At 43.2% G+C, this 15,368-nt stretch overlaps 1 long non-coding RNA gene across 1 annotated transcript in view; it reads left to right on the top strand.

Annotated features, from left to right (window-relative positions):
- Positions 1 to 1,336: 1,336 nt before the first annotated feature.
- The window catches only part of LOC116095279, a 48,339-nt gene continuing 34,307 nt past the window's right edge, over positions 1,337 to 15,368 (top strand). The window contains exons 1-2 of the long non-coding RNA XR_004120525.1: positions 1,337 to 1,482; positions 13,892 to 13,968. This is a non-coding gene — a long non-coding RNA (uncharacterized LOC116095279). The remainder of the gene's footprint in view (positions 1,483 to 13,891; positions 13,969 to 15,368) is intronic.

Below are 15,368 nucleotides of genomic sequence, written 5' to 3'. Positions count from 1 at the left end.
GAGGGGTGGGTGGGTGGGTGGGAGGGAGATGTGACACCAGACTGAGAGGAGAAAAAGAAACTTGCTTTCAGAGTTCTTCTGCAGGTTCCTTCAACAGTGATGGTTTCAGACACACATTTGAGGGCACTTTGGATAATGAGTGGTTTGCTGGCAGAAGATCTTTTGTTTAAGTCGGCATTTCAAACGTTTGCTTTATTAAACACGGTAGCTGTCTATTAGGGAAAACCATCTGCAGACTAAACAAAGGCTTAGTACTTTGGGAGACAAGACAATAAGTCTGGGGAGAGGTGTTTATATGCTCCCTCTGAGACCTGCTCTCTGAAGAGCTAATGGGAAAGCTTTTCCTGGGAAAGCTTTTCCTGGGAAAGCTTTTCCTGGGAAAGCTAGGGTGTTTCTGCTAGTATTCTGTCTAAACTCCACCCCACAGTTACCTGGCAACAGCCAGGTAGGCCTGGCCTACTATAAAAGGTGCTGCCTGCCCCCTCCTCCCTCTCACTCTTGCTTCCCTCTTGTTTCTCTTTGGCCCTCCTGGGTTCTTCCCTTCCCCCTTCCCTTTCCCCTCTCTCCATGTGCTCGTGGCCATGGTTGGCCTCTACTTCTCTACTCACTCTCTCTGCCTTTCTCTGCTTCTACTACCCCTTTAACTCCCCTCCCCATGCCCTGAATAAACTCTATTCTATACTATACCATCGTGTGGCTGGTCCCTCAGGGGGAAGGGATGTCTTGGCATGGGCCCACTGAGGCATCCCCTTCCCCCATACCACACCATACCCCATAGAACACATATTATATCTCTTTATCATTTTATAAACCCATCAGTTTCTTTTGGAAACAAGTGTAGGCCACACTAGCAAGTTGTCTATGAGCTGGGACTCAGTGCTACTTTCGTTGTGTCTCAAAATTCTTGGGTTGGAGTTTCAACGACCAGCACCCTAGGGTGGGATTATTTCAGAATAGAGAGACTTTAAAGAATGAATTCCAGTAAATGAGATCAAGGGGACAAATGTAACTTGTGTGCTTCTGAGATAGAGACATGAAAAAAGTATTGATAAGCTATTTCTCTGCTATAGCCATGTAACAAGCAGGGGTTTGGGAAGTGGCTCAGTAACAAAGCACTCACCTCACATGCTTAAAGTTTAAGGTTCTGTCTCCGGAGTTGTAAGAGATCAGCCAAAGAGAGAGATCTCAGAATGAAGCCAGTTCCACTGCCAGGCATTGAGGAAATCCATTTCAGTTGTTTAGGCCACTCTTACCAACAATGCTCAGGTGGAAGTAGGTGGTGTCCGTAGAACAGGCAGCGAAGGTCTGTCGTGTTCCACCCATTGTTGGAGGGCTTCCTGTCCGGCTACGGGAACTCCATCTTCTTCCCTAACTTGTGACTCTTGGGACATCTCCTCCCTGTCACTATATGGGCCTCTCCTGGTCTCTAGTGCAGCTCATCTGTTTATAACAGTTTGAAGGCTCACTCAACACATCTTAAAAGTACGAACGTTTTTTCTTCACATTTATTTCACTAGAGGGTTAATATAATCACGATGAAGGAGAATTTGTAAACACCCACCCACTCGAGGGTGAGTGTCAGCATTTAGTTGATTTTCCTTTCAGTCTTTAAATGCTATGCCTAGAAGCCCCACCCCTGTCATCCTCCATGGGACCGGGACAAATAGGTTCCATGGATCTTGATCAGGCAGGGGAAACTGGAAGGGCTAAAGCCCTTAGAAAAGAATCGAGGAGGTTTGGGCGACCTGTACAAGGCAGGTACCTGGGGTCTTGTCCGCCGCAGGCAGTGCCAGCGCCAGCAGCAAGGAAAGCAGTGGTGAGCGGCAGCAGTGGCACGAGCCTGACTAGCCAGGCAGTCTGAGGTCCAGCTATAAATACTTCGGGAGGCAGGTCCGAGGTCTGGCGATGAATGCTTCTGGAGAGAAAACTCTTCTCCAAGTGTTTACAGCCCAGTAAAACAGCCACTCTCAGAAGATCCTCGGTGAAATAACTTGTGTGCTTTATTCCCTGTGGACAGGAACTTTATAAACAGCGAGGAGTACGGTGGGATCTAAGGGCAGATGCTTCCCTTTGGCTCAGTTTGAGATGCTAGTGATGCTCTGTTTGCATGGGGAGGGAGTCCAGGTATTTTCCCTACTTGACTGGTTGTCATGGTCCTCTCAGTGGAGTGTCGTGGTTGAATGTTCCAGAGCAGACAGAGGCAGGCCGGGAGTGGCTCCACTCCTACCGTTTTCAGTTCTGAGATTCACGGGGTTTGAGCTCACTTAACCTTACTAGTTCTGTCTGGTGGCATGGTCCACTTGCCCCACACATCCCTTTGCCAAAGTGACTTCTAGGATATATAATATGTATATATTTCTATTATGTTTCTATAGTCCTTTATGTATTTTTCTATATATGTATGTATGTTTCTTTATCTTTATATGTATATGTTTGTTTCTATAATCTTGTATGTTTCTATATATGTATATATGCAAGTTTCTATAATCTTTTTAAAAAAGATAATATTAGGGCTGGTGAGATGGTTCAGCAGGGAAGAGCACCGACTGCTCTTCGGAAGGTCATGAGTTCAAATCCCAGCAATCACATGGTGGCCCATAATGAGATCTGATGCCCTCTTCTGGTGTGTCTGAAGACAGCTACAGTGTACTTACATATAATAAATAAATAAATCTTTAAAAAAATTTTAAAAAGATAATATTAGCTTGGTGTAGTGATGCACACACTTTTAATCCTAGTATTTAAGAGGCAGGGGCAGGTAGATCTGGGAGTTCAAGGCCTGTCTGGTTTACATAGTGAGATCTAAGACAGCTAGGGCTGTGTAGAGAGACATTAAAAACAAACAAACAAACAAACAACAACAAACCAAAAAAAAACACCCTAGAGAAAGGATAATATTGTATCATAAACTTTAATTAATGGTATAAGAGAATACTGTTAAATATAATTTTAGTGATTTATAATTTAGCCACTTAATGTACCTGTTTCTCAATTCTCCTATCTATCTATCTATCTATCTATCTATCTATCTATCTATCTATCTATCTATCTATTTTTGGAGCCAGGATCTAACTATATAGTCCTAACTGTCCTGGAACTCACTTATATAGACCAAGTTAGCCTTGAACCCAAAGAGATCCCTCTGCCTCAGCCTCTGGGAGTAAAGGCATGTGTTACCACAATCAACAGTTTCTCAATTCTTGAATAGTTTTTATGTATATATGAATGTATGTATCTATGTATGTCATGTATGTAAGTATGTATGTATGTATCCATCCACAGCATCTTTCTATGTACCCCTAGCTGGCCAGAAGCTTAACTATGGAGCCCAGGCTGGTTTCAAACATGTGGAAATCCTCCTGTATTTGCCTTCTGCATGCTGAGATTACAAGCACGAGTCACTGTGAGCAGCTTCAGTTTTGAAATAGTTAGGCCATTTTACATAGTTCCCAGTTCTTTATTTTTAGGACAACACCGGGATCATTTTCCTTCTGTTTTACATTTTGCCCTGACTGGTTGAATCTGCTTCAAAGGCTGAGACCATTTTGTGCAGAAGCTTGGCATTGTCTCCAAGTAACGTCTCCTATGTGGGCCTGTGAGAGCTTGTCTCAGTGCCTGTCTCTACCCATGCCATGGCAGAGCAGAAGCACTGCTGCTATCTTTGGGGAATCGTCTGTCGGGTTTGTAGCATTTTCACCCAGTGTGATTATGGGTTCGATTTGATGGAATTCAAGGGTAAAGAGTAAAGCACACCCGAATCTCAGATGGGTTGGTTAAAGTATCTGACTATGGAGATTTCAATCCCACCTGCGCGGGACCACACCACCATGAAGAGGCAGAACACAGAAAGGGAGATACTCTTTGCCTTCCACATATCACACAGGGAGGATCGTCTCTAAACTATATAAAAATCTGTAAAATGTTAAATACCATTGGGCTAGAGAGATGTCTCAGAGGTTGAACACTGACTGGCTCTTCCAAAGAACCAAGGGTCAATTCCAAGTATCACATGGTATTGCACAACTGTCTGTAACTCCAGTTCTAGGGGATCCAATACCCTGTTGTGGCTTGCTAGGGTACTAGGCACACATGTGGTATGTAGATATAGATGCAGGCAAAACACTCATGCACATAAAACAAATTGAAAATAGTAAGTATACCATAAAACAAAAGTGACAGTCAACAAATGGACTAATAATAAATGGAATATACAGTCCTCAGAAGACAACACAAATAGTCAAACTAAACACGAATGTTAAAAGTAGGTTGAGATTCCAGCTTATCCCAGTTGGAACGGCTAACATTGAGGAGAAACAGGACAGCAAATGCTGGTGAGGATGTGGGGAGAGAGGACAACTTACTCACTGCTGGTGTGAGTGCAGACTGGTATGGACACCACAGAGATTTCTAAACCCAGAACTTCTGTGTGACCCAGTGAACTGGAAGTTTCTGGATGTGTCATTGTGATACAGACTCACATGGTGTTTTGCTGAGGCAAGACCCATGGGAGGACACGTGCTGTTTGGAGAGAGTATAAACAGGACTCGACCGACAGTGATGGTGGGCTTGCATAGCTGGCCTTGCAATGCTTCATTGGTCTCCAGTCTTAGCTGATCTTCATTTTGTTGAGAGAGGCACAGCAGAGGACTTCTCCTGGTGTCCCTGGCTGATCCTGGTGGCTCCTGCTGACATGTGCCAATTTGTGCCGCTGCTGCTGGTTCGTGTTTGGTATCCTGACACTACTGGACTGGACTGCTGGTATTCTGGCAACGGAGACTAGAATTGCCCCAAAGAACTACTTCTTAACAGGTCCACGTCCCCTTGTCCTATTTACCATCTTTTCTCCTCTACCTTTGGAAAGTGGGCTAGAAGAGGGGCCACAGTTTGAAGCATTTGAGAACCCTTATTAAAGTAGGTTTTTGAAAAAAATCGAGGCCTGCAATCCAGTTACACACTCTTGGGTATATAAACCCACAGGACTCATAGTAAGTAAGTAAATCACAGACATACTTGTACATCCTCTTCAATTCCTGAACTATTTACAACAGCTAGGAAGTAGGTGGCCAAGGTACTTGCCATCTGATGAACAGATAATATGATACGTGTACACCATAAAACTTTTTCAGCTATAAGAAATGAAATTATGATATTAGCAGCAAAGTGGGCAGAGATGGAAATTATGATGTTAAGCAAAATAAAGTTCAGAGAGACAAATACCATGTGTTTTCTCTCACAGGCTCACCCTAGATTTTAGTGTGTGTGTGTGTGTGTGTGTGTGTGTGTGTGTGTGTGTATGTGTGTGTGTGTGTGCATAGTCTGTGACACTGTGAAATTGGAAAGGGAACTATAACAGAGGAAGAAGAGATCTTAAGGAAAAGGGAGGAAAAAAATCAGTAACTGAAATGCACATGAAGGTAAGCAAGGGGGTGGGTGGGTGAGGTAAGAGAGCAGCAAGGTGGAGTGAGAAGGACGGGGGAGAAGAAGGCAGTGGGGTAGCGAGCAGAGAAAAAGAACAAAAGGATACCTGCAAATGCAGTGAAATCACCACTTTGTATGCTAGTTTCAACAATAATTAAAAAAATGGGACAATTCCATTCACAGTCAGTGGGACTTTGTGTATTTTAGTATTAAAGTATGTTTGCATGAAGATTGTCATGAAAGTTGTGATTGCTTTCAATCTGATAAATATCATTTCTAGTTGGATGTTTGGTTAAATTTCAAGGCAGGGCAGAGGGGCACATGCCTGCGATCTTAGCACTCAGAAGGCAGAGGCAGGAAGATTGGGACAAGTTTGAAACCAACCTGCTCCATATAGGGAGTCCCAGGTTAGGACTATATTGTAAGAACCTGCAGAGACCACAATGAGACACCCTCAATAACATTTCCTATAAGGTAAAGAAAAGAGCTAAGATTTTTAAGTACAGCAGCCCTAAAGGCCCTAATCCAAATAAAAAATGTTAATTCCTTTGAAAAGCCCTTCCAACACTTTGGTATGTTCTTAATTCCTATCAAGTAGTTTTGAGGGTTGTGCTGGATAGTGCTATGTCAACTTGACACAAGCTAAAGTCATTTGAGAGGAGGGACCTCCAGAAGATGGGGCTGTAGAAGCATTTTCTTAATTAGTGATTAATGGGGGAGGTTCCAGCCCATTGTGGGTGGTGTCATCCCTGAGCTGGTGTTCCTGGGTTCTATAAGAAAGCTGAGCAAGTCAGAATGAGCAGCCAGTAAATAGCACCCCTCCATGACCTCTGCATCAGCTCTTGCTTCTAGGTTGAACTCCTGATTGAGTTCCTGTCCTGGCTTCCTCCAGTGATGGACTACGATGTGGAAGTATAGGCCAAATAAACCCTTTCCTCCCCAACTCGCTTTTGGTCATAGTGTTTCATCACAGCGATAGTAACCCTAAATAGGATAAAGAGTGAAGGCAGGCCGGGCCATTTGTGTGTTTAAAGATAATAACTATTCTTGGGGCATCCAGCTCATTGCCACACCATTCTTTGAGAACAAGTTACAGAAAAAAGGGTTCTTAAAAAAGAAAAGATAAATTCCATCTACTTGCATTAGGCTTTGAGACTGGGGAGATAAAGAACCTATTTTCAAGCTTTTCAGTGTGATTATAGGACATTTGCTGTAAAGGGTCCCTGATCAGGAGAAGGGGTTTAACTATCCCCTGGGTGATCATTTTCCTCTTACGTGCTTTTTGCTGGTCACTTTCTTGTCATTATGATGGGCCCCCTCCATTGTTAATGAAATAGTCTTCCTTTTTTGGTACACTCTATGGTCCCTGGATCCCTGATAGTGAACATCCACTCACTCACACCCTGTCGAATGCTGGCAAATGTCCCAGTAAAACTGGCATCCAAGGTTCATGGCCCCTGTGCTGGCCAGATGGGTGCACTAGATGCTCAACTCAAAGCCATGGCCATCAAGGAAATTAATTCTTCAAAATATAACGTTTTATGCCTATGAACAATCATGTGTGCAGCCGTCACTATGACAGGAATAGAGACCAGCTCTAGAGTGAGAGTAGAATGTTAATTCAGATATAAAACCTATTATCTGTTGTTCATAAAAACTGGTACAGGCGAGAATCGAAGTCAAGAGGAGTCAAAAGGACACAGGATATGCTAATTTTACACGGGAAAAGACTTTAAATAGAATTTTCCTAATATTTGGTAAAAAGAAAGACTGACTAGAAAAAAAAAACCCTTTCATCTCATATGACATTCTTTTCTGCTAAAAGAATAGATTTTCTTTAAAAAGGTATTTTTTGGGGGGTGGGGTGGGGAGATGGCTCAGTGGTTAAGAGCATTTACTCTTCTTCTAGAGGACCTAATTTGAGTTTCAACACCCTCCTCAGGAACAGCTCACAACTGCCTATAGCTAGCTCCAGGTTATCCAGTGCCTCTGGCCTCTGTGGGCACTGAGCTCATAGGCACACACCCAACTGGATTTATTGTTAACTTTTTATTGTGTGTGTGTGTGTGTGTGTGTGCACGTGTGTGTGCATGTGAATACAGGTGCCTGAGGAGACAATAAGCATCAGATCTCCAGCAGGTTGTGAGCTGGCCTATATGGATGCTGGGAACGTGACTTTTGCCCTCTTTAAGAGCGGGGAAACACTCCCAAAGATGACTTACGTATTTTTCAAGAAGATAAATATTTCAAACTCAGTGACCTTTTTTGTGATACTAATGTATGTTAAAAATAAGGTTTTTCAAGGGGAAGATTCTCTTTGTCTTTGAAGTGATGGTGATGTTTTGTCAGAGAGAGGATGTGTCTGCTTTTCAGAAGTGCTCCGGTTGTGGAAAGTACATCTTGAAAGTTGGCATTTGTCAGTGTTTACTTCGATTCCTTGAGACCCTTACCTACCAAACCCTGAGAGTGACACATTTCTTTACATTTTTTCTTTTCTTTTGAGACATGGTTTCTCTGTGTAACCCTGGCTGTCCTGGAACTCTGTGAACTAGGCTGACCTTGAGCTCAGAGATCTGCCTGCCCAGTACTGGGATAAAAGGTGTGTGCCACCATGCCCAGATTTTATGCATTTTAAAATGTGGAACTTCAAAGATGTTAAGATGGCTGAGTAGGTAAAGTGCTTATCGAGGACCCATGTCCCATCCCCAGAACTCATGCAACAAAGTTGAACGAGCTGGCTGGTGCTTATAATCCCAGCAATGGGGTGACAGAGACAGGTGGATTCCTGGGCTTGCTGATTAGACAGCTTAGCCTACTTGATGAGCTCCAGGCCAGTGAAGAGACCCTGACACATACACACACACACACACACACACACACACACACACACACACACACACACACAGAGCAAGCAAGCAAGCAAGAAAGGAAGAAAAAGGGAGGCTGGCAAAATGGCTCAGCAGGTAAAGTCACGTGTTGGCAAGCCTGAGGACTTGGCTTTTGTGCCATGACCCACACGGTTATGTTCTGACTGCCACATGCATATTATAGCATACTGCTCACCACACACAAAATGAACGCACAAATGCCACAATGATTTTTAAAACCACAAAACAATGTGAGGATGCAGAGATAGCTTTCAGTAAAATTCTTGTTGTAGAGCAGAGGACCTGAGCTCAGATGGTCCTCTCTGGTGGTGGCATGTGCTTGTGATCTCAGCACTTGGGTGTAAGGAGAGGCAGTTTTCAGAGGATGATGCACAGCCAGGTTAGCCCAAAGGGTGAGCTCTAAGCCTGCTTCAAAAAATAAATTAGGTTGTGTTGGAGGAAAGATATCCTTAAGTCAACCTTTGACTTCCACATGGACTCACATGGGCAAGTGAGCCCACACCTACATGTGTATGTATGCATACAGCACACATACACACACACACACACACACACACACACACACACACACACACACACACACACACACTGGAATTTTCAAATATTTGCCTTTAAACCTCAGAACTTATTGCCTGTTTTCTGTCATATATAGAACACAGACACATAAATATAGATGCCATGAAAGCGGAAGGGGCAATACCTGGGAGAAGGGGCTTATGGGAAGGGGGAAAGGGACTATAAAAAGAATTAATTATTTTTGCTAGCCCATTGTATTAGTCAGGGTTCTCTAGAGTCACAGAACTTATGGGTAGTCTCTATAGTAAAGGAATTTGTTGATTACTTACAGTCTGTAGTCCAATTCCCAACAATGGTCAGCAGCAGCTGTGAATGGAAGTCCAAGGATCTAGCAGTTGCTCAGTACCATGAGGCAAGTAGGCAAAGGAGAGACTTCCTTCTTCCAATGTCCTTATGTAGGTCTCCAGCAGATGTGGCCCAGATTCAAGGTGTGTACCACTATGCCTGGATCTGAGACTTACTTTGTCTTAGATGACCTTGAACTCAGAGATCTCCTTGCCTTAGTCTCCTGGGATTCATAGCCACCATGCCTCAAGATCTCCATGCTAAGATCCAGGTCAGAAACTTATATCTCCCAACCTCAAGATCAGAATCACAGGTGAGCCTTCCAATTCTGAATTGTAGTTCATTCCAGATATAGCCAAGCTGACAACCAGGAATAGCCACTACACCCGTATAAAAAACACACAATCTTTGTATTTCTAATAAGCCTTAAAGCACTAGCACTGGGCAGATATCAACCTCTGTGCTATTTTGTCTTCCTCCCTATTAATAACCCTGAGATATCACTTGCCGTGTTCCCCCAGGCCACTCCTACTCTAACAGATCTGCCCTCATGGCCATGCATTCACGATCCACCTATCCCATGGCGACTTCTTTCTATTCCTCTATCTTCGTGGTCTCTGCCTCAGAGACCTGGGAACCAAAGGCCCTCCTACCTCTCTTCTTCCCAGCTACAGGCTGTAGTCATCTTTATTCAACCAATAGCTTTAAATTAAGGAGCAAGGCTTGCACAAGAACTGGTATGTGTGAGAATTTCATCATCTCCAGGCTACTAGACCTTGGGAAACAGAATTTAGCATTTGAATACAAGCAACATCAGACCAACCCACTACACAGGACAACGGAGGATGACTACAAGAGTGAATGTGAGCAAAGTACAATAATACATGTATGCCATGAAGAAGCTCATGATTTTGCATACTTACTTAAAATATTTAACAGAAACCCTTCAATTTTCAACAGCTGTGGTGTACATGCCTGTAACTCCAATCCTTGGGAAGCTGAGACAGGAGGATAGGGAGTTCAAGAGCCTAAACTACATAGGAAGATAATCTCACCTTTTGCCACCAGTGTGTGCGTGTGTGTGCGTGTGCATGTGTGTGTGTGTGTGTGTGTGTGTGTGTGTGTGTATAAAAGATATTCAGCAAGGTTTGATTGTACAAGCTGTACTTGGGAGTCTGAGGCAGGAGGATTGTGAGTTCCATACTATCTTTGGCTACAGAGCAAGTTTGAAGCCAAGCTTCTCTACAAAGAAATTGTCTCACCACCTCCCTTTCTCCAAAGAAAATGTGTACAAGTTGTTTAACTGATAAAAAAATTAAAAGTAGAAATGTATGGGGAATCATATTTGTGGTATAGCTCAAAGAGAGGCTGTGCTTATGTGAGTGCGCTCCTCGGCTCAATTTGTTTCTTTTAAAATTTCAGTCCTGGTTATTGAACTACAGCCTCACAACATGCTCCATGAATGTTCTAACATGCTCCATGAATGTTCTATCACTGAACACACCCTAGCTGGGTGAAGTTTCTGGCTCTCAAAACCATAAATAAAGGCCAGAGGTCATTGTTTCTTGTTTAACTCTGTTTAGTTGGGCGTCTGCTTTTCAGTAGCTTGTGATCCAGGAAGAGGTTAATTCACTAACCTCAATATTTAGGTGTTCTTTACCTCAGCCACAGCAAATACATGGTTTCATGGGGAAATCTAAATCTATTATCACATGAAAATAATTTCCCATCAACTCATTAAACATGCTTTCTCTCAAGAATGCTTTCTGCTAGCTCCTGCCTCTCTCTGTGTGTCTACATTTACTTCTAGTCAGTGTTTTTGATGGAGGTCATGGTACCTGGTAATGTAAGAATAAACGTAATACAAGTTGGCTGTGAGGTGCATATGGCAGCCTTGTAAATACTCTGGGATTTTGGGAAGTTGAAAGACAAGACATCTGCATATTGTTCAGATTAATACAAACAAGACTTCAGGAAACCGGAGATGTTAACTGTAGATGTTAAAGGTGTTATGACTTGAAAATCTTCACAATAGAGGGGATGAGTGCGAAAGGATTTATATGTAAATTAATCATTCTTTTACTTTGTATAAAATTGTATTTATGTTTGTGCTGTAAACTGTTGTGCATGAAGATAGGGCTATTATAATACTGTCATGGCTTTTTTGTTCCAGACATTGTGTCTGTTGGTTACGATTTGAATGTGAACTATGAGCTCATGTATTTGAACACTTGGTCTCCAGTTAGTAGTAGACCAGTTTGGGAAGGATTAGGAGGTATGGCTTTGTTGGAGGAGGTATGTAGCTGAGGGTGGCTTTGAGGTTTCAAAAGCCTGTGCCAGGCCCTCTCTCTCTTTCTCTGCCTACTGCTTACAGATCAGGATGTAAAGCTCTCAGCTATTGCTCCAACCGTATCTGTCTGTCTCCCACCACGATGAACCTGTAAACCAGCCCCAGTCACATTCTTTCCTTTGTAAAAGTTGCTGTGATCATGGTATCTCTTTACAGCAACAAAACAGTGACTAAGACATTATGGAGCCTTTGGCACATATGGAGTCATCTACCACTTCTGGCTCTTGGAATCTTTTGGCTACATATTCAGTTGATATCTTGGATCTGTTGTTTTTATTACATGGGCCACAACTGGATACAGAGGTTATCTTAGGGTTTTACTGCTATGAGCAGACACCATGACGAAGGTAAGTCTTATAAAGGACAACATTTAACTGGGGCTGGCTTACAGCTTCAGAGGCTCAGTCCATTATCATCAAGGACGGATCATGGCAGCACGCAGGCAGGCATGGTACAGGAGGAGCTGAGAGCTCTACATCTTCATCTGAAAGCTGTTTGCACAATACTGGCTTCCAGGCAGCTAGGATGGGGGTCTTAAAGCCCACACCCACAGTGACACACCTACTCCAACAAGTCTACACCTCCTAGTAGTGCCACTCCCAGGGCAGAGCACACACTAACTGTCACAGGGGTGCAAACATCACAACCACGGTGTCACAAATTCGCCTCTTTTCACAGTGCCTGCGTGCATCACCTCAGAGCTGTCTTTAATTCCAACCCTGGGTAGTCTCTCAGGTTGATTTTAATGCTTTCTTCTCTTTCTCCTCTTTCTCTCTCCTCACCTTCCTGCCTGAGCCTCCCATCTACTGATTTTCTCTTCTCAGTGGAATTTATCTTATTATTTATTCCTTGATCTTAAGCCTTTATTTTCCTCTTTTAGGACAATGAAAATATTTCTTTATTGTACATAAAAGAAAAAAAACCCTTATACTTACTGTAGAAATTAGAAGACCACAAAAAATATGCATAAAGCAAGGCCTTCCACATCATGAATGATACTAGAAATAGCGGCAGGAAATGTTTGTGTCCTTCACTTTTTGTTTTGTTTTGTTTTGAGGCAAGGTCTTCTCATGTAGACTCTACCAGCCTTGAATTCACTATCTTCCTGGCTGTGCCCCCTCAGTCCCGGGATTACAGGTGCTCACCACTACCTCCTGCCCTTCTTCCAGTTTTCCAGAGTTGAAACATGCCATATCTTTCGATATGTATTCTCTTCAGCCTGTACCAACTCTTAGCCAAGTTCCAAGGCTGCTATCTATGACATTGTTGTGTGTGTGGATCTGTGCATGTGTGGACATAGATTTATCACACACAGACACAGACAGCTCTAACTAGTGTCTAAGCTTCAGGTACTGAACTGGTGGCTCAAAGCTGGGCTCATAGCATTCCACATTTTTGCTCTCTTTGATCAGTATATTACACAAGGTTCTCTAATATATAGAATGAATCTCTCTCTCTTTCTCTCTCTTTCTCTCTCTCTCCCCCCTCTCTTTTTTTCAAAGATTTATTTATTATTATACATAAGTACACTGTAGCTGTCTTCAGACGCACCAGAAAAAGAGCATCAGTCAGATCTCATTATGGGTAGTTGTGAGCCACCATATGGTTGCTGGGATTTGAACTCAGGACCTTCGGAAGAACAGTCAGTGCTCTTACCTTCACCAGCACTCTCTTTCTCTCTTTACACACACACACACACACACACACACACACACACACACACACACACACATATCAGTCTCAGGTGTCATTCCTCAGAGACCATCTACTTTTTTTTTTTGAGACATGGTTTCTCACCTCGGTGTTCTGGGGGCAAGGCTGGCCAGTGAGCCCCGGTAATCCAGTTGTTTCTGTCTCCACAACACTGAAGTTATAAGTGTACGCCACCACAACTGGTATTTATACAGTGGTTTTGGGGATCGAACTCAGGTCCTGGTGCTTGTGTGACAAAGTAGTCTACATACTGAGCCCTCTGTCCAGACCCTCGCCTCTCATAATTGCTTTTTGGTTCACTTCTTGTGGCTTTTGGAACCTTGGTCTCTACCCTCCCACAGACTTAGCTCAACCTGCTAGTTCCTAAGAGCTTTCTGCTTCCATAAATTGCTAGGAAATCAGGTCTGAACATCCAAAGAGAGTTCCTTGTTATTCTGCAAAATGGTGGTGAGATGCTAAGAGCTGTGTGGATTTGGAGCTCAGGATGTTCTGTTCTTCAGCTGTAATTGCTGTTTTCCCTTTAATTCTAGACATTATTCTGTCAAACAAAAGACATTTTAGTCTTCACATAGGTATTATTATTTCATCAAAATTTCCTGCTTTAAATGTGTGAATGGAAAATGATTTCTGCATTGTTGAAAGTGATTTTGTTTTGTCTCAGGCTTGGCCTCCAAAGACTCTCCAAAGAGGAAGACTCAGTACGGAGGTGAGCCTTGAAGGATTCATTGATTTCACAGGGTAAGGCATAGCTTGTTCCTGCAAATGTGGAGAAGACTGAATAATCAATTTAAAAAAATCATTTTAAAATTGTGAGAAATGGTAAATGAGCTCTTGTTTTTCAAGTATACTATCTAAATGATGATGTTTGATCTTCAAAATTTAATATCCCTGAGAGTAGTGTAGGGATAAGGATTAACCAGGATTTGGTTGGATTTAAGCGAGCTATCACAAGCTTTGATGGGTCCAGAGACATCAGTATCTGTGCTGAGGGTGGGGAGAGAACTTGGCTCAGACTGTGGGATAAGAGAACAATCTGTCTCCTTGAATTACCCTTCACGAAGTCAACCTCATGATCCAGGAATGTGTTTCTGGAACCAGCCACACACCCTGCAGGCAACTATGCATCTTGGTTTTGAGTATCCTAGTCTGCATGAGGGATGTGGCTGTATGTTTAATAGAATATAAATATGTTTTCATGAACTACATTGTTCTGGATGTCATGTATTCTCCAATAAGGTAAATTACTTCTCCTTAATCTAGTGGACACATTGGCATTTACTACGTGGAACGGCTGTGTGGTACTTATCAATGCAGGGGGCCCAGGCATCAAGACAATGCGTGTAGAAAAGATTCTACCCACAGATCCTCTAAGTCAGCCCTGTGTGTGATGCTGCAGGCACAGCTCAGAAGAGAGCACTCTTCTAGCCTCGTCCTGGGCTCGGTCCAGTACCACCACCCCTGAAATACAAAGCAAAACAAAGCACGACTCCCACCCAATAAAAACCTACATCTCTAAGCATTTCAAGAGTCTGCCCAGCTTTATTTTCTGCCCGAGGCAGGACTGAAGAAGGCCTCCTAGGACTCAAATGAACTGCATGCTTTCATTTGCCAGCAGGGAAGCAAGCTCTGGATCTGGCTGAAACTTCAACAGGGCCCATCAATATTGTTGACCCAGTAATCCAGCTCCCTGGGACTCCCCAAAGGCCTGGGATTAAAGCCAAGACTCAGGCTCAGCCTGCCAGGAAGTACTGTTGTCATCATTACCAGCCCTCAGGATGCACAAGCCAATCCTCCCAGCTTCTCTCCTTGCTGCCTTCTGAGGACTCCAGGGATTAAGGCTTTGTGCCAGATGGTCTCACCTTAGGCTCTGTGAAGGCAGCTCTTCTAGCACCAATGAGCTTTGAAAGAAGCGCCCATTTCCATGCCAGCATCTCACAGGAGTACAGGAAGTTTGTCAGAATCACAAGTAGTCTTTCTGGAATGCAGGATGCTTCTAGTTTACAGCATTTTTGGGACCCTGCCTGTGCACCCCAAGGCTCCTTGTGGGTAATTAAAGCCATACCCGTGCCAGGGTGGCTGACTTCAGTGGCTCTTTTGCTAGAGTTTGTCTTTTTTTTTTTTTTTTTAAAGCATTTTCT

This window comes from Mastomys coucha, unplaced genomic scaffold (assembly GCF_008632895.1).
Source record: "Mastomys coucha isolate ucsf_1 unplaced genomic scaffold, UCSF_Mcou_1 pScaffold18, whole genome shotgun sequence".
In the NCBI taxonomy this organism is placed as follows: domain Eukaryota; kingdom Metazoa; phylum Chordata; class Mammalia; order Rodentia; family Muridae; genus Mastomys; species Mastomys coucha.
Note: the sequence above shows the minus strand (reverse complement) of the source record. Positions and strands in the feature narration are given on the sequence as shown.